Source organism: Aethalodelphis obliquidens, unplaced genomic scaffold (genome assembly GCF_003676395.1).
Source record: "Aethalodelphis obliquidens isolate GAN/ISIS:26980383/991018 unplaced genomic scaffold, ASM367639v1 scaffold4, whole genome shotgun sequence".
Classification (NCBI taxonomy): Eukaryota; Metazoa; Chordata; class Mammalia; order Artiodactyla; family Delphinidae; genus Aethalodelphis; species Aethalodelphis obliquidens.
Window position 1 is genome coordinate 9,873,541 of NW_020837948.1, and position 19,973 is coordinate 9,893,513.

The 19,973-nt window shown below is 38.4% G+C and overlaps 1 protein-coding gene across 1 annotated transcript in view; it reads right to left on the bottom strand.

Annotated features, from left to right (window-relative positions):
- CHSY3 (chondroitin sulfate synthase 3) overlaps nucleotides 1-19,973 on the bottom strand; it is a 278,620-nt gene that overhangs the window by 104,308 nt on the left and 154,339 nt on the right. The gene's annotated exons all lie outside the window — the stretch shown is intronic.

Sequence of the window (19,973 nt, forward strand, 5' to 3'; positions counted from 1 at the left end):
GATGATTTCTTTCAGTTAATAAACTTGTATAAATTTGATGTTTTTTTTCTCCTGGGCCTGAGAAAATAGAGTCAGGAATTAGGGTTTTCAGATGTCACTTGCCTTACCCTCACTTTCTGAACTCTGCCAGAGCCACTTCCATTGGGTAATAGTTCCAGAAGGATCAGAAGGATTAGTATGTACAAGTTGCTATGTTGAGTAATTTACTTAAATCATCTCATGTAGTTCTCTCCCCAGTAGCTTGAGGTAAGTATCACTATTGTCCCCTTGTCCCCCCCACCCGCTGCCACCCGTGAGAAAATTTTGTTTCAGAGAAGTCTCCCAATTTGTCCAAGGTCACACAGCCAGTAAGAGGCAAAGTAATCATTTGATTCTTGGTAGTTGGGTACTGACCCCTGTGAATTTACCACCAAACCATGAGTGCACAACTCTCACAAACACCCCACTTGACAGATTAAGGTTCTCAGATAGGCTCTAAATGTGGCAGTATCCACCCACCTCCAGGTTATAGGAGAAAGACTGCCTGTCATTGGGAAGCAGGCAAATCAATTACTCTTTATGAATTATTTTTTTTTTAAGTGCTTACAGAAACAGAGAACTGACTGATGGTTGTTGGGGATTAAGGAGGAAATGGGGCAGATGGGGAATCAATGTGGCTGTGAAAGGACAACAGGAGGGATCCTTCAGGGGATGGAAAGGCTCTGTATCTTGACTGTGCCAAAACCCTGTGCAATAGATTGAAGGTTTGTGTCCCCACCCCCTAAATCCATATGTTGTAATCTAATTCCCATTGGATAATACCTGGAGGTGGGTCTTTTGGGAAGGTGATTAGGTTGTGAGGGTGGAGCCTTCATGAATGGGATTAATGCCCTTACAAAAGAGACCCCAGAGAGCTCCCTTGCCCCTTTCTTTACATGAGGACACAGCAAGAAAGCCTCTCATGAACCAGGAAACAGGTCTTCACCAAACACCAAATCTGCCAGTGCCTTGATCTTGGTCTCCCCAGCGCCCAGAACAGTCTGTTATTTAAGCCACCCAGTCTATGGTATTTTTGTTATAGCAGCCTGAATGCACTAAGACATCCTGACCGTGATATTGCCTTCTAGTTTTGTAAGATATTTCCACTGAGGGAAAACTGAGTAATGGACACACAAGATCTCTCTATGCTATTTCTTATAACTACACGTGAATCGACAATTATCTCAAAATAAAACATTTAATGAAAAATCGTGCAGGCATTTTAACACATAGTTACATGAAATTAATTTGAGATACAAATTAAACAAAGCTAAAAAGCCAGGCCAGTATCTTGAAAATCCAAACCCAGGAGAGAAGCCCATAAGGCAGCCAGGGGCAGGTAGTAAAATCCTGCAGAAGCACTTTCTCAATTCAGTCATTCTCACAGGTGGCAAGAGATTCCTAGTCTCTCCTGGAGGCTCCTCTGTGACAGTCTAAGAGGAGAAAATAAGCGACGACAGCCAATCTTTGCACAGTTCTTTCCCGGGGCTGCTCACAGAGGGAGACAAGAAGGGAGATGGAGTCTTTCTCCAAGGCTTCTCTGGTCATATTGGCTGACTGGCTGCTCTGGACAGCCTCATATTGGATATACTTAATAGCTGGTGTCAGGGTTACTAAAAGGAACAACTCAGAAAATGACAGTAGAGTTGGTGACCTAGGGGCTCTGATGGGACCACTCTGCTAGCAGAGAAGAATGCAGTGCCTACCATTCTACAATTGACATACTAGCCAGCAGTTTAGGGCTCCATGGACAATCAACAATCCCAAGTTTCTTAGAAAATTTATAGCTAAGCCACAGAGTTATCAAAGAAAACTACTTTATGTGCGTGTGTGCACGCGTGTGCATATGCGCAAAAGGGGAGAAAAAAACCCATATTGGGCCCTTGAAAGCAGTACACTGAAATATTGTATTTAAATATCAAAATATTACAGACTACAGATCATAACAGGAGAAAGAGAAAAAGCAATAAAAATGTTAGTACTGTAAGGAGAAGAGAATGACTTGTGGATAACCCAGGGTCTTAGTCAAGGTGCTTCTTCTAGGTACTTCTCCCCATTAAGAGCATTTGGGGGATTTCCCTGGTGGTCCAGTGGTTAACACACCATGATTCCATTGCAGGGGCACGTGTTCAATCCCTGGTTGGGGAACTAAGGTCCTGCAAGCTGCACAGTGCATCCAAAAGACAAAAAAAAAAAAAAAGCATTTGGAAGTTACTGGCTCTATACTTGGGATGAAGATGCTGAATTTTACAGCAAACAAAAGATAGCAAAACTGCTTCTGACTGCAGGTAGTGGTCACTCATATAAAAAGATATTAAAAAAGATGTTTGGTAAAAGTTTTGTATTATATTATGGAAAGAAGAGTTGGTAGAAAAAAATCAAAGCAAATTAAAAAAAAACCTTTTTATTCTCAGGTAACTTTAGATTCACAGAAGAGTTGTAAAAATAGTACAGAGAATTCCCATATACCCTTTGCCCAGCTTCTCCTCTGTTGATGTCTTACATAACCACAGAAGACTTATAAAAACTAAGAGCTGTGATACAATCCTATTAACTAAATTACAGAACAGAACTTATTCACATTTCTCCAGTTTTTCAAGGAAAGTAATTTTTCTGTTCCTGGATCCAATTCAGGATCCTATATTGCATTTAGTTGCCACGCCTCGGTAAGTCATTTCAAGTCTAGAGCAGTTCCTCAACCTCCTTCGCCTTTTGTAACCTTGAGGCTTTTTGAGTACTGGTTATTTTGTAGATTGCTCGTCAATTTCGCTTTGTCTGATGTTTTCTCACGATAACACTGAGACTAGCATTATGTGGCACACAGGTGTGTTTGTGCATCGGATTAGAGGGTTCATTATGACCGTTTGTTATTGGTGGTGATGTTAACCTTGGCTAAGATCATGCTGTGAAGATTGTCCACTGTAAAACTACTATTTTTCCATTTGTAATTACTAAATATTGGGTTAGCCAAAAAGTCTGGGTTTTTCCGCAAGAAGTTAGGAAAAAACCCGAACGAACTTTTTGGCCAACCCAATATTTTGGAGGAGATATTTTGAGTCTATGCAGATCTGTTTTCCTTAAACCTTTGCTCACTAATTTTAGCAGCTATTTATGGATCTTGCCTGCAGCAATTATTGCTGTGGTGTCCTACTAGTGATTTTCTGTTTATGATTTTGTATTTCTAATAAAGTCTTTCCTTCCACATTTATGACTGCAAGGAAGAATTGCTGTTTAACCACCTTATTTATTTACTCAATTATTTAGTTATATCAGTACAGGCTCATGGATATTTATTCACTTACTTGGATTATAATCTAATACTATCATTGTTGCTCAAGTTCTTTCTGGTTGGTTCCTGTGCCACTTTCAATGTGCCCCACCTCCCCTTATTTTTAGCACACTTCAAGCTCTGCAACACAGAAGTCACAAGATGCTGTATACTCATCTTGTATTTTCCCTGCCCCAACCCTGGAATCAATCAGTTCTCCAAGGACCCCTCATTCTTTTTACTGCAGAAGGTATTTAGAGAGGAAGATATGGACACTAAATGTGCTCCTTGCTACTGAGGAAATGACTGATTCTAGCCCCTTCAGTGAAGAGAACTAGGAAATATATGTATGCACATTAACACATGTATATACAAGCCTCTACATTTCTGTATCTGTGTGTGTGTGTGTGTGTATATATATATATATATATATAAATATAAAATGCATCCACATTGGTACTTCTGCCTCTAATCTGGTACCACCAGGCTCATTTTCCCTTCTTCTTTCCCTTTTGTAACTCCTTATTCTGATAGTGGGAAACCTGGCCTTTACCATCTGTGATATATCTACTTATTTCTTCAACTCTAGTATACAAATAAATTAGTTTCAGAATTCCTTACTAACATGCCTATGAGAAACAAATTTACAAATGAGATGACAGTGCTTGTGTACAGTTCTGTTGGTTGTCAGCAAACAGCATCCAAAGCACTATTTTCCAAATTTACACAGGTCAGCTCCTTTCTTCCCAGTCCCCCTTCAGTGTGGGTATGTGGTTCATAGGTAATACAGTTAGATTCAGTTGTCACAGTCTGCATTCTATTTTTTTCTCCATCTCTTAATTTTTTTCTTTTTAATTACAAAGCAATATCTGCTTCTTGTGGTGCACAGTTCTTTGGATTTTAACAAAAGCATGAAACTGTATATCCACCTCCACCGTTCCGTACATAACAGTTTCATCACCCCCTCAAATTTCACCATACTAACTCTGTATAGACAACCCTTCCCCCCAAACCTCTATCAAAGCAAGCTTATGCTTCAATTATCCTGGTATATGGTTTGGAATTAATTAGAATTAAACAGAGCAGTTTAAGCATGTTATAATCATAATGCATCTAATGTCAGGACAGTGAAAAGGCCTAATCTGTAAAACTATAAGCTGCTGTTGTTCTAAACTACATCAGTGCTTAGATTTGGCCTTTAATTGGATCTAAATAGCTCAAAAAATGACACCATGGATTTTTGGTTGTTGTTAATTTTTCCTTCTTTGAATGTTTACATTTGGAATCTCCTAAGGCATCCAGAGTCCAACATCACTATTTACAGAAAAGCAGTGGAAAAACCTGCCTGCTGATTTACTTCGCCACGTGGTAGAAGACGGCACTTCAGGGAAGCAGTCGGGTACTTGCTGAAGATCACTAGAAGGACTGCCATATCTGGCTCCACTGGGCCTTTCAGAGAGTGTGCTGACACCAAATGGCTCATGCAGAGAGTACCAGTGCTTTTTTTAAATGTGTCATATTATTTTGTTGTTATTGCAGGTCATTGTGGATAACGGTGAAATGGGATGGGAGACAAATGATTGGCAGGGTGTTAAGAGAAGGAATAAAAGAGATATGTAGTCCTGTCTTTTTTTTTTTTTTTTTTTTTTTTTGCGTTATGCGGGCCTCTCACTGTTGTGGCCTCTCCCGTTGCGGAGCACAGGCTCCGGATGCGCAAGCTCAGCGGCCATGGCTCACGGGCCCAGCCGCTCCGCGGCATGTGGGATCCTCCCGGACCGGGGCACGAACCCGTGTCCGCTGCATCGGCAGGCGGACTCTCAACCACTGCGCCACCAGGGAAGCCCCTGTAGTCCTGTCTTTTAGTCAGCAGAAAAAAAATTAAAAACCACCACTTTCGATTACATTACATGGACTTTTTCTATGCCTAAGTAGCAATTCTCAAAGTGTGTTTCTTGCTGGTAACTATCTGTGTTTACAAATATATATGGGGATAAAAATAAACCCACCCTTGGAGAGGATACTGTCTCCTTGAGGCATAATCAAGAAGAGGAGGTAATGCCCAGAGCACAGCTGCCCTGGGCCAGATGCCGTGTGATTCTGTGCAACCTAACACATCTTTCATGACTTCTCTTCTATGTAAAATAAGCCACACAATACACAACTATCAAGGTTACTGTAATAATTAAGCAAGTGAAAGCCTATGAAGCACCTAGTACAAGTAAGCATGCAATAATAATAATAGCTATTAGTAGTAGTAGTATCTGTGCATATTTTCTTAGGCGATAAGGAAATGTAATTATATAGAAGGAGTCATGTTTAATATTTACAACTAAACATATATATTTTAAAAAATAACCATGATTCCAAAGAACCTCAGTGTGGCTAGTTCAAATAAACTAAATGGTACTTATGTTTCAAAAATGACAAGAGGACACGCACTGAACATGTCTAAATTTTTCTCTTTAGCTGACTATTACGGACTATAGAAGTTCTTGGAAGAATGACCCATGCCTTTTTCATGTTTGTATCCCTAGGGCTTTCTAACAGTAGGCATAAGAAAACACCCTAAGTTCAGCTGAATAATGTTCTGATCAGAGTAAAAACCAATAAACAAAGTGAGAGATGGTCAGGAAATGTCCTGGGCACATTAAAAGTATCCACATTTTAGTACTTGTGGGAATCAGAAGAACACTCCATCTTAGGAACAGAGTAAGTAGTTCCCCTGAGTCGACACTTTACAGTCAACAAAGATCTAGTATTTTGTACAGAGGTGAAAACTTAAACATCATCATAGTAGAGGTCCCAGCTCAAGACTGTGCCAAAATCACAGCGGGTTTTGGCCGATTTACACACGTCTGGCTTACTAGTAGAGTAGGCCTGCCAGTACTTTCTATATTACGGCATTTGTAACTCAGATTTCTCCCCAAACTAACCTCTTCTCCACAGTGTGATAAAATGCAGCAGGATAGGGAGAAAAGCATTTTCCCATGCCATATGCAAGGAACCAAGGTGGATTCCGTGTTTTGAGGGTTTCAAAGATGATAGGCCCCTCTACCTTCTTGATGGTGTGAGGCAGTGGAGCCCAGTAGGGGAGGGGCCCGAGGGAGGACCGGAAACGTGGTGGGGCTTTCACACGCATGGCTCAGCAACAGACCTCACTCAAAGCCACGGGAACAGAGAGGAAGAAAATGACAGACTCCAAACGGTCACTGACTGGGTTTGTTCCTGAGAACAAATGAGAACAGATTCCCTCTGGGGATTCCCAAATATAATTGTTGGGGACCTGACATGGGCAGGGGTCAGAAAACAGGGATCTTCACCATTAATGGGATCCCTTTTATACCCCAGGTTGGTTAACCTTATGAAGCATGGGGGACCTAGAAATATCAATTAACTGTGCCAAAAAACAAAAAATACCCATGAACAACAAACAAAACCAGTAAAATTGGAATTTGGGGAAATTTTCTGGAGGTACCCTTCCTTCAAGCGCAGTTTTAAAAGTACTATTTTTAAAAAATCTCAATATAATGAATTACTAGAGAAAACAAGTATTTATTTCATGTCTTGTTTTAGGCAGTGTTATATCATACAATGTTCCTATATGAAGTATAATTACCTTAATCTCTCAGATAAAGAACATGAAAAATAAAGAAGTGAAAAAAAAAATCTTTTTAGCAGTTCAGATCTTTAGAAAGTTCTTCAAAAGCACACTTGGCCTAGTCCTGCCATCCAACATTTAAGCTATTCACAGCTGTTTGGCAGATAAGGCAATGGATGCTTAGAATTTTCCTCCTCTTTTTTTTTTTGGTTAATTTATTTCAAGATTAATTCTTTTTACCAAGTAGGAATTCAAATTCATGTGTTTACATTCAGGATCACAAAGGCACAATTGAAAACAAAATGCTGCAAAAGATTTCCAAAGCTGAACAACACTCTGCTTTCTGACAAAAATATAGAGATTCTCACTTTAGCAAATCGAGGACACTTGGGATAATTATACACTAAAATGACTGAATCATGGTCCTGATAACAGGAAAGCAAAAGCCTGTGTAATTAAACAGAACAAAAGCAAAGAATTTTTTTCTTTAAAGTTCAGAAACAGCAGACCTGGTGCTTTTGGCAATGGTCCAAATTCATTCTGGTAAACAGGAATGATAAATACTTCATAAACAGAACATCCCAAATGAAAGGAAAAGAAGAAAAAGATTTGAAAGAGAAGAAAGCACCCACGTGTCAGACAACATGCTTCACATAGTATATTCATTCACTTGCTTCATAGGCAAAAGCCAAGTAAGGCCCCCTTTATCCTCAAAAAAAGATTTATAAAGGCCACATATTAGGAAGTACCAATCTGAGAAGGGGTACTTCTCATTAAGTACTTGCTTCCTTCTTTCCTATTTGTGATATCACGAGCACAACACTCTTAAACGTGAACAACTCCATGTTATCTGTATGTATCCTGAGTAAATAAATTATGTGCATTAAGATTCATGGGCACTGAATGTAACCACTGGGGAGAGAGATGGGTGAGCACTGCAATGTGATACATGTCTACAGGGTTTGAAGAATGCAGGAATTCGTACAAGCTCACAGCTGAAAAAGTTTAAAAGCTCAACAGACCTTCTAGAGCCTGCAGAGTGAGAAGAGAGCAACAGTGGTGGGAGGAGAGAGAGACCAGAGGTGGACCCTTGCGGAAGGGAGCCAACACTGCATTTTCCTGAAGTGACTGCACCCAAGTGGACACATGGGCAGGAGAAGTGACCAGAAAGGAAGCACTGACAGCCAGTCACTATGGGGGCTAACTGGAGGGGCTTCAGCATTCTAGGGAATCAGGTGACCCTAGTGAAGGGCTCTTGGAGGAACCCACGAAAGCACCTCACAAGAAAATGAATCTGCATTTGGATATCCAACTCTCTCGGAAGGCACCAACACCGTCCCAGCCTTTTCTGCCCCCTTATCTCACCTTCTCTCCTCCTCACCCAATTCTCCAAAGCACAGGCAGCCTGGTGAGTCTAAGAGGAGGGGAAATAGTGAAGAAGCTAAGGCAGGCCTGAGCAAGGGAAGACAAGAACTTCCAAGCTAGTAAAAGATTTGATACTATGCTGGAGTGGACATTTTATTGCCTGAAAAACAAAACCACTTCTTGGTATTTGAAGTTAAATGCAAAAGCCATGGGAATTGTAAGGGTCTTTAGCCAGGAGCATGAAGGAAAGATGGTGGCAGGAAAGAATAAAGACGTGCCCCCCCTACTGTGTTCAGCTAGTTCAATAAACCAGTGACAACTGCATGTTCACACTGAAGTGTAAATATTGGACGAACAACCTTATTAGCCCACAGTGGTTACCTCGCCACATGCTGACAAAAATCAGCTTCCATTTCCCTTATCATCAGGACTTCGTGGATGCCAATTTACAGAGCTCTGTCTTTCCTTTACCCATCTGCCTACATATACCCACACTGGGAGAAATGTATATAATTAGGCACACACAAATAAATAACAGGAATCCAGTTTTCTAAATAGATGAGAAGAAATCGAATAGCCATAGTCAAGTCCGGTGGTATGTATTCTTTTAAAATCAGTTCAGCAAATTTTTTTTTTTTTTTTTTTTGCGGTACGCGGGCCTCCCACCGTTGTGGCCTCTCCAGTTGCGGAGCACAGGCTCCGGACGCGCAGGCCCAGCGGCCATGGCTCACGGGCCCAGCCGCTCCGTGGCATGCGGGATCTTCCCGGACCAGGGCACGAACCCATGTCCCCTGCATCGGCAGGTGGACTCTCAACCACTGCGCCACCAGGGAAGCCCCCAGAAAATATTTTTCAACCAAAACTTGCATCTTCACTATTACAAACTGATCAGATACTGGAAACTCAAGTAAAAATTATACAACTAAACACATCTGTACCATCTGCAAATTGAAATTATTGATAAGCAAAAGTTTAATACCCATTTGAAGGCAGCATTTTTTATTTTGGTCACTATCTGATGCTTAATTATTAAAAATGAGTTTTCTGTTGTTAAATAAAATAACTCTATCATCTAAGAAAGAAAATGCTCTGATTTAGAAATCATCATCATAATTATAGACAAAATTTCTGACACTGAGCTGACTCATTTTATCTTGGCTGTGATGTTTTCAAGGCTGCTTTACCTATCAACATATCCTTATCACGATTCGATTCACAATAGGTATTTACACTTTCCTATTTAAAAATCTGATATAAAAATTTCCCACTGTTGAAGAGAGTAAGTTTTCAGAAATTCCAGATATCTGCAACTCAGAAGTAAGTGGAGAAAGGGCCTCTTTAAGGCTCTCATATAGAGCTAACATAAATCATGTTAAGGAGACTATAAAAATCCTTAGACTGTAGTAAACTTCAGTTGTGACTAAATTACATCAATTGGTTTAACATGATTAATTATTTGGTTAGATTAAAGAGAATAGAGGTAAACATGAGGGGTGGGCAGTAGGGCTATTTGATTGATAAAAATGCACATTTCCTATTTAGAGGGAGGAAAACAGTGGAATATAACCCCCAACTTAAAAAATAAAAAACTAAAAAGAAAACAGAAAGACCAGCACAAACCTTTTTATAAAAATGCCAAAAAAAATGTATACTCCTTAAAGGCTCCTGAGGTATTTTAATACAGATAAAAACAAATGAAAAGAACAATATTTTTATGATAATGATCTTGAATTATCATAAAAATGTTTGCTGGGAATTAGAAAAATTTATTTTAAGAATTCATACAAATATAACTGCATTTTAGAAAGATGCATTGGAGAAAACCTGCTAAAATGGAAAAGCACAAAAGGAAATAACTTTATTATCTAAAATATTCATTTATATTTATCATCTAATTCCTTAATAATGCTACATAAACCAGATGTTATCACAAATTGATTGTAATTTTTTTTATCATATTTATGGCTAAGTAATAATACATGCTTATAACATAGAGTTGTTAGTCTTAGGGCAGTGGAAATGAGTTTTGAGAAAAGAGAAAGATAGGATGTATTTTCCTATGCATACATTTCCATAAAATGCTATCATAACAGAGACATTTTTAAAATAATAGAACAGGATCCAGTGGAAAAAAGATGCCTTGCCAGCTCAATACTTTCCCTGTTCTAACATAATTACATACGTGGGAAGATGAAGAATTGAGAAATGAATTAGCTTTACTGATGATCAAATGTACAACCCCCAAATACAAAATAACTGAAATGAGACCAAACTGCTTTTGAACACAGTAATCACTTGTTATAATAGAAAGAGAGAGACAAATATTCACATCTTGGGCAAGTTAGGTTTCTGCACTGTATTCAATGGGAACTTGCAACACTGAAAATAACTGAAGCTCCTATTTCTGTCACCTCTGTTTCTATGACTAGCATAATTCTTACTTTTAAAAAAATGGTTCTCAAAGATCACTGGTTGCCAGGGTTTGGTGTGGGGGATGAATAGGTAGAACATACAGAATCTTTAGGGCAGTGAAAATACTCTGTGATATTATAATGATGAATAAATGTCATTATACATTTGTCCAAAGTCATAGCATATACAACACCAAGAGTGAACTGTAATGTAAACTATGGACTTTGAGTGATAATGATGTGTTCATGTAGGTTCATCAGTTATAACAAACATACCACTCTGATGGGGGATGGTGATAATGGGGGAGGCCATGCATGTGTGGGGGCAGAAGGTATATAAGAAGTCTCTGTAGCCCCCTCTTAATTTTGCAGTGACCCCAAAACTTCTCTAAAAAGTAAAGTCTTAAAAAACGTTCTCCAGCCTCTCAGGAGAGCTCCCTTTAGCCAAGTATGTGAGAGTAATTAAATACACTCCATTTCCGTACTTAGGAAACTAGTGTTTATCATATGTGTTTGTTGAAGACTTTTTGTAAGCACAGCCAAAAACATATAAACATGCTGTCTCACCCCTGCTCCCTAATCAACCATTCATGATATTTGGGGATAAGATACAATATGCTCAATAGGGAAACAGTCATTTAAAAAATAATCAGATAGGGAATTTGGTCAGATTCTTTAATTAGGGATCAGCATTAGTGAGATTTATTGAGATAATCTCTCAACAATAGAAGAGGAAAGATTCCCTTCACAGCATTCAGTACCAAAGATAAAGCATTACGAGAAAATGTCTTATTAGATCAAACACATGATTTGAAACAAACTTTATTGTGATTTGGATTTCTTACCTCTGAATAAAATATATAGTAACTGCTTCCCAAATCTGTCATATCCAGAATCCTGGGTATTAATTTTTCTACAAAGTTATGTTTTAAAAAATGTAATGAATCATTTTGCAACTGTCAATAATTTGTTACTTTTTAAAATCAAAGCCCTTTTTCGTATAACACATAAGTCAAAATTCAGCAATCTACTCTAAATGTAATTTCTGCTGGACTTTTGAAATAGTGACCATTGTCATCAAAATTCCATGAACCTCCAATGGAGATGACTAATGCTTACACTTAGGTTTGCATTATCCTGGACTCAGGTGAAAATAACAATTTTCCATTGTATTCCTATAATATGCACGCCAGTCTGTGAGTATTTCTAAAAGATAGATTATGTTCAGTGCAGAATGTCTTTAGGATTTACTTCTGATTAAAGACACATAGGTAGAGAGAATTTCTAGTTTAAGCAATAACTTGGGATTGTTTTCCTTAATTACCCTGTTAGATTTTTGTGGCAACTATTTCAAAAGGGAGGAAAAGAATATAGTTTGGGTGCAAAGTGCTATTGTGAGATATTACACAACGTATCTAATTTAATCCTCATACCATGCCTGTGGGATATATAATCTTTAATTCAGAAAAAGGGGTTTAGAGACTCTAAAAGACTCACCGAGATCACACAGTAAATGAAGCATCTTGGATCCACTAAGCTCTTTTCTACTTGGGTACTACCTGTAATTTTCAGGCATTAACGGAATGAAACAATACAGATGGTCATTTTTAACGAGAAGCCAATCTGTTCGGCTCAGCACACACTAACTTTTGGTTTCGATTATTTTCCAAAGATTACATTAAAAAATTGTTAAAATTTTGTTTACATTCCCAGATTTTACCTAATATCCTAAGAATAGGGCCACACATTATCAACAAAATAATAAGCTCATACAAAGTGCCCTGCTTGCAGAAATAAACTGTGAGAAGGAACAGATTCTAGGGGGCTTCAATTAGCAATGCAAAGAAATCAGCCCAGATATAAAACAGTCCTACAATCAATATGGACAGAGTGCCTACTATGTTCAGGCACTTCTGGTGATGTGCAGAATAGATATTCTAAAAATAATAGACTTTCCACAAAAGACCCCAAACTGCCAAAGCAATCTTGAGAAAAAAGAACAAAGCTGGAGGTATAATGCTCCCTGGCTTCAGACTATACTACAAAGCTACAGTAATCAAAACAACATGGTATTGGTGCAAAAACAGACACATTAGATGAATAAGACAGAATAGAGAGCCCAGAAATAAACTCATGCACCTACAGTCAATTAATGTATGACAAAGGAGGCAAGAATACATGATGGAGAAAAGACAGTCTGTTCAATAAGTGGTGCTGGGAAAACTGGATAGCTGCATGTAAAAGAATGAAATTAGAACATTCCCTAACACCAAACACAAAAATAAACTAAAAATAGATTAAAGAACTAAATGTAGGATCAGAAACTGTAAAACTCCTAGAAGAGAATGTAGGAAGAACACTCTGTGATATAAATTGCAGCAATATTTTTTGGGATCTGTCTCCTAAGGCAAAAGAAATAAAAGCAAAAATAAACAAATGGGACCTGATTAAACTTAAAAGTTTTTGCACAGCAAAGGAAACCAATGACAAAAAGAAAAGACAACATATGTCATGGGAGAAAATACTTGCAAATGATATGACCGATAAGGGGTTAATATCAAAAATAAATATATAGCTCATACAACTCAATATCAAATAAACAGCCCGATTAAAAAATGGGCAGAAGACCTGAATAGACATTTTTACAAAGAAGACATACAGGTGGCTAATGGGCACATGAAAAGATGTTCAACATTGGTAATTATTAGAGAAATGCAAATCAAAGCCACAGTGAGGGATCACCTTACACCTGTCAGAATGGCTATCATCAAAAAGTCCACAAATAACCAATGTTGGCGAGGAGGTGGAGAAAAGGAAACCCTTGAATACTGTTGGTGGGAATGTAAATTGGTGCAGCCACTACGGACAACAGCCTGGAGGTGCCTCAAAAAACTAAAAATAGAACTACTATATGATCCAGCAATTCTACTCTTGGGTATATATCTGGAAAAAATGAAAACACAAATTTGAAATGATACATGAACCCCAATGTTCATAGGAGCATTATTTACAATAGCTAAGATACAGAAGCAACCCAAATGTCCATCAACAGATGAATGGATAAAGAAGATCTGCTTTATATAATACAATGGAATATTGCCCAGCCATAAAAAAAAGGATGAAATTTTGCCATGTGCAACAACACGAATGGACATAGAGTGTATTATGCTTTGTGAAATAAGTCAGTCAGAGAAAGATAAATAGCATATGTTATCACTAATATGTGGAACCTGAAAAATAAAACAAATGAATGTATATAACAAAACAGAAACAGACTCACAGATATAGAAAACAAACTAGTGGATACTGGTAGGGAGAGGAAAGGGGAAGGGGCAACATAGGGGCATGGGATTAAGAGATACAAACTATTATGTATAAAATATATAAAATAGATAAACAACAAGGATATATTGTACAAAACAGGGTTAATATAGCCATTATTTTAAAATAACTAAACAGTATAATCTATAAAAATACTGAATCACTATGCTGTACACCTAAAACTAATATAATAGTATAAATCAACTACATTTCAATAAAAATGTTTTTTTTAAATAAGAGAAACTGTTAAAAATGGTAATAAATATTATGTTCTATCCAAAAAATAAAAATTACAGAGTTTGGTCACACAGAGGGATGGGTACACAGTGCAACGGAAGTGTATAATGGAGGTTTGACCTAGTTAGAGGGTAAGGAAAGTCTTCCTTGGTGAAGTGACTTATATAACTATATTATATTATATATAACTATAGTTGGAGATAAAAAGAAAGGATAAATTAAAAATTTTTTAAGATTTAAAGTAGGGGGTTCATCCACTTAAAACCTTCCATTTATAGATGAGATGAATAAACTGAGGGCCAATCGACTCACCTTGGCCACAGAATAGATTGACTTCTTTGTGGCTTATAGAACCAGTCTCACGATTGATTGATAGGTAGATAGATAGACAGACAGATGTATGTATAGAAATTTTACGTATATGCTTAAGTAGATGTGTATGTATAAAAATGTGCAGGTGTATTTCTTTAGAGCTAAAAATATTTCCCTGAGTACAGCCAACTATGAGCTTGTCAGAAAACAAACAACAGAAAAATTTAATGGCTTCATAATACCACTTGGATCATTAGAAGAAAGTGAGAGAGACAAATGTTAGCCTTCTAATTCTCATACTGATCTGAAGGCACAAACTTTGCTTCCAATATAAAAAGCACAAAAGCATCATCAGTGGTGACTGTTCATTTAAAACTTATACAAAGTATTTCATATGAATATCTGGTTTCTTCATAACATCTCTGTGTAACAAGTATTATTATTATTCTACTTTCATAGAAAAAAGAACAAAGATATAAAAAGGTTGACCTGTTTGCCTGAGTCAGGCCGCTAGTGTCAGATGCAGTATTTGAACCCAAGTCTGTAAGATTTGTTATCTGTGTTCTTAACTGTGATCTTCTCTCTCTCTCAAAACCATTTTCTTTAAACCTAGAGAAGGACTTCATTCTACACATGACAACAATCATTGAAATCATAAATGTATGTAGCAAAAATATTTGTTTTTAAACCTAACATGACAACATTCTGTTTTCCATATACATACAGCCTGAAATGCATCCCAAGGTCAAAAAAAATTACCACAGCCAGAAAAAGCCTTCCTTGTGAGATCTGGCTTCAAATCTTTTAAAAAAGAAACTTCCATTTATTTAAGTACATCTATAGGTGCATAAAATATAATTGAAAGGAAATGCTCTTCTTAGAAGAGATGACAGCAGTACAAGTCAGACTTAAATGTCTATGGAAAGCAGCTCTGGCTTCAGCTTTGCACTTTGTCCTCTCTACAATCTATATCCAGGTGGGAAAATGGAAGGATGAATATTGTCATGGGTCTCAGAGGCAGAGAAGAGTAAAGAATGTTGCTTTGCTTCACATACAGCGGTTCTTGATATGCAGGCAGCGCTTTTCATTTGATGTTTGCTGGAATCTTTCACAAATGCAATCTCATCAATCCTCAGAATAACCTTTGGAGGAAAAGGAATCTCGGTACTTAACGTCTTGCTTTGACGTCTACAGCACATTGCACAAGTGAGCCCAGAGGGGTGGGTGATTAGAAGGAGGCTGGGCATGAGAGACAGGGCTGGGGTCAGGTACCGGTAGCTCCGTCTTATCCTCCACTGCTCTACACAGCCTCCCCAAGGCCTCCCAGACGGGCAGGGCTCTTTTCCAGACAGCTACCTGTCTTCCTCCATCTCCTCTAGATCCCAGCAGGGCCCCAGCAAAGGTTCAAGCACTGAACAAAAACAATCAGGATGCTCTGATGAAGTCAACAGGAATTTATTCTGGGGTTTTGTTTTGTTTTTTGTTTTTTTTTTTTTACTTCTAAAAAAATTTTTTTTTGTGGTATGCGGGCCTCTCACTGTTGTGGCCTCTCCCGTTGCAAAGCACAGGCTCCAGACGCGCAGGCTCAGCAGGCATGGCTCACAGGCCCAGCCGTTCCGCGACATGTGGGATCCTCCCGGACCAGGGCACGAACCCGTGTCCCCTGCATCGGCAGGCGGACCCTCAACCACTGCACCACCAGGGAAGCCCTATCCAAGTCATTTTTAACATCATTCCTATAATAGTAATATTATAATAGGAGAGCAGTCTTAGTGATGACTGGTTAGAGCAATAAGTGCAAATAATATCTATGGTTTTTGAACATCAGATAAAAAGTTGAAGTGTCAACTGCCACTGGTGACAAGACTGATGTGTGAACTAAATTTTAAAAACCTCAAAAAATGATCTCAGAAACGAATGCCTTTGTAATCCCAGTGATCACAATACTTAGGTGGGGCAGCTTTGCAGGGCACACATGTGTTTCTTTATGTGGCAGCTCTATAGGCATGTGCTCACTCTCATCTTCCTGAAACAATGTGTAGGCCCACGAAGTAAGGGCAACATGGCATGATGAGCATGTGAAATGATATTTGGTGTTTCTGAAGCTGGCAAGGAGGCATTTATGACCCAGGGGACACAGGTACAGCAGGTAACGTCCTATGGATGGCCCCCAACGTGCTGTATTTGGGATCCAGAGTCAGCCTGATTTAAAATCCTATCACAACCACTTATAAGCTGTTTCACCTTGGATGAGTTATTTAAGCTCTTTAAATCTCAGTTTCCTCATCTATACAATGGAGATAATACTTCACAGTGTTGTCAGGCAGTTAAACTGAGAAAATGCACATACATTACTTAGCAAGGTGACTGGCAAATATTCAGTGCTCAAGAGATATTAGCTGTTATGACTACACATTTATTTTTAATGTTTCTTAGAAACAGTCTTACTAGGAGGTTTCTATCTGGTGTATACAATAAAACATAAAATTTTTCTTCAATATAAATTCTAGGTAAAAAAGGAGATATATACATACATACATACATACATGCATATGCCATATGTATGTTAAAACTACTAGTAGGTTAATTTAAAAGTTAGACAATAATTAGACATCATGTATTTAAGGGTTACAGGATCTGTTACTGGGTAATATAGGTATTTCTGAATTATCCCTGTTGATATTCAGATTTCTCTAATAATCTCAAATTTCCATTTATCAGTATAAAATAGCTGCTTGTTTGCAAAGTATAATATGCAGTAAGAATTCTCCAACTCCTCCTCTTGCCTACCTCTCTGAACTAAACATACTGTGCTGAATAGTAGAGATTATTAATTCTGCTTCATATATCTTTGAATATGGCATATACAGATGTTGCTGGACCAACATCTCCACAATGAGAATATCCCATGTTTATTCGACTAACCTTTTTAAAAATTCCTATCTTGGCTTGTGCCACACTCTAGCCACATTATGGTATCTAGCTCCTTCAAATTAGGAGGAGGGGGAGTTGTTGCCAGTATACTTTTCTACTGTATATTTGGCTGAAATTAAAACAAATTCCAGAATCAATGAGGATGTGGGGGTGGAATCTGGGATATTTTGTGAAGCAGGCCGTAAGTTTCTTCCATTCACATGTGGGCACTATTTGTGTGTCTCTTGCAACTATTTTTGTAACTATTTTCCTAGTCTAAAATCTTTGACTCCAAGGAAAGACCACTGACTCCCAGACCCCAAATGTTACTCCTACTAGGAGTAAGGCATAGCGTCCTTAGCAAGAAGATGTGCTTATTTTCATACTAAATTTCAAGAAAGGTAAACTCTATATGTATCTAAATATATATATTTTTTCTTTTAGAGAATTTGGAAAATGTGTATGTAGGAATATTTCCAAAAATATTAATCTCAAGGGGCTTCCCTGGTGGCGCAGTGGTTGAGGGTCCGCCTGCCGATGCAGGGGACACGGGTTCGTGCCCCGGTCCGGGAGGATCCCCCATGCCACGGAGCGGCTGGGCCTGCGTGGCCGCTGAGCCTGCATGTCCAGAGCCTGTGCTCCGCAATGGGAGAGGCCACAACAGTGAGAGGCCCGTGTACTGCAAAAAAAAAAAAAAAAAAATTAATCTCAAGAAATGTTATTATATCATTTAAGTCTGAAATTACATACAGTTATGAGTTCATATATTCATTAATTCATGCACAAATATTTATTACTATCCTACTCCTCAGGACTCAGGATACCAAAGTGAAAAGAAACAGTCCTTCTCCTTTAGGCCCTTATACACTAGTTAAGGAATAAAGAATGTTCTCAAATAATTACAATGTGATGTAGCATGGGATGGAGCCAGATAAGAGGTAGAAACTGAGGTCCATCACCTTTTGAAAAATGAGATTCACTTTTAGGTGGGAGGGCAGGATGTCCTGACACCAGATGCATGGTAAGAAAAGAAGACAGGAAAGGTACATGGACAAGGTTGAATCTGAGTCAGCTGTTTATAGCCTTTAGTAAATAACTGTAGAGGAAGGGCATTCCAAATGGAGGAGAAGAGATATACAAGAGTGCCGAAGAGCAACGGCATAGGGTGTGTTCACAAAGTGCGGATGGTTGGTTCAAAGCAAGGCTGGAACCAGGAAGGAAATAAGCAGATAAAGCATAGTATCAAAGGACATGGATCCTGTCTTACAGAGCCTGGATGAATGGGGAAGGGTTAAAGATTACAAAGACTTTAAGCCTCCAGAGCTGAAATGAGGGTGACACCCTCGAAAGAAACAGGAAAATCTGGTTAAACAAAAATAGTATTTTCGGAAACCATGATAAATTCAGGTTGTATATCATTGAATTTGAGGTACTAGGATAGCAACAGAAACTATCACAAATAATATGAATAAATTTTACTGGCCTAGATGAAAAGGACCTCAGGTGGTACATGCGTAATTTAATCTTATGCTACTGACACTAACCTCTCCTCCTCAGACATGGCACAGCAAGCACTGTTCCATTTCCTCAAAGGCACTGTTGTCTTCTTTGCACTGTATTTTAATATGTATCTTCAAGTGATTTCCCTTTACCCTACTAGATGCTCAGCAATTTGAGGTCAAGATTTATACATGTTTTGCCACTGTATTCTTCATGATGCTTAGCAAAATGTCTTCTCTATGTAACAGCCACTTGAATAATAAAAGCTTGAAAGAATGGGGAAAGGAAACAAGTCTGCCTGGAGAACTGAAATAAAATCAAGAGAAAAAGAACAGAGAGGCACATTGGTATATTCAAAAAAACCCAGCTGCACCCAACGGCCAGCAAGCTCCATTGGTGGATGCCAAACAACTAGCAAGACAGGAACACAAAACCATCCATTACCAGAGAGGCTGCCTAAAATCATAATTTCACAAACACCCCCAAACACACCACCAGACATGGTCCTGCCCACCAGAAAGACAAGATCCAGCCTCATTCACCAGAACACAGGCACCAGTCCCCTCCACCAGGAAGCTTACACAAGCCACTGAACCAACCTTACCCACTGGAGGCAGACACCAAAAACAACAGGAACTACAAACCTGCAGCCAGGGAAAAGGAGACCCCAAACACAGTAAGTTAAGCAAAATGGGAAGACAGAGAAATATGCAGAAGATGAAGGAGCAAGGTAAAAACCAACCAGACCAAACAAATGAAGAGGAAATAGGCAGTCTACCTGAAAAACAATTCAGAGTAATGATAGTAAAGATGATCCAAAATCTTGGAAATAGAAACGTTTTAACAAGGACCTAGAAGAACTAAAGAGCAAATAAACAATGATGAACAACACAATACATGAAATTAAAAATACTCTAGAAGGAATCAATAGCAGAATAACTGAGGCAGAAGAACAGATAAGTGACCTGGAAGATAAAATAGTGGAAATAACTACTGCAGAGCAGAATAAAGAAAAAAGATTGAAAAGAAT